The sequence below is a fragment of the Echinops telfairi genome, unplaced genomic scaffold, assembly GCF_000313985.2.
Source record: "Echinops telfairi isolate 266 unplaced genomic scaffold, ASM31398v2 ScPeMD7_5592;HRSCAF=6446, whole genome shotgun sequence".
NCBI classification, from domain to species: domain Eukaryota; kingdom Metazoa; phylum Chordata; class Mammalia; order Afrosoricida; family Tenrecidae; genus Echinops; species Echinops telfairi.
Genome location: NW_022109491.1, coordinates 23,054,084 through 23,054,858, shown reverse-complemented (window position 1 = coordinate 23,054,858; position 775 = coordinate 23,054,084).

Here is a 775-nt window from a genome sequence, read left to right as displayed (position 1 = left end):
GAGGGAATCTCACCATCCTTGCCTCTCAGGGGCACTCTGGCCGTATTTTTGCCAAGACAGATTTGCTTGTTCTTTTGGCAGTCCCTGGTACTTTCAGATTCTTCTCCAGCACCACAATGCAAATGTATGGATTCTTCTTCAGTCTTCCATATTCAGTGTCCAACTTTCACACGCATGTGAGGCCATTGAAAATACCATGGCAAAAAAACAAAAAACAACAACAAACGAAACATGGCTTGGGTCAGGAGCATGATCTGATCTCCTAACTGCTGCTTCCATGAGCATTAATTGTGGATCCAACCAAGACAAAATCCTTGACAACTTCAATCTCGTCTCCGTTTATGATGCTGTCACCTACTGGTCCAGTTGCGAGGAATTTTGTCTTCTTTACATTGAGCTGTCATCCACACTGAAGGCAGCCATCCTCATCTTCATCAGCAATCTTCTTCAGCAAGTGCCTCAAGTCCTCCTCCCTGACAGCAAGCAAGGGTGTTTGTTGTTGCCTAGGTTGTTGTTAGTTGCCTTCAAGTTGGCTCAGACTCATAGCGACTGTACGCATAACAGAACGAAAGACCGCACGGTCGTGGGCCAGCCTCACAACTGTTGCTGTGCCTGAGCCCATTGACGCAGATACTGTGTCCATCCGTCTCAGCAAGGGCCTTCCTCTTTTTTGCTGCCCTTCCACTTTACCAAACATGATGTCCTTCTCTGGAGACTGGTCTCGCCTGAAAAATATGTCCAAAGCACGCCATCCTTGCCTCTTGTGTTATCTGGG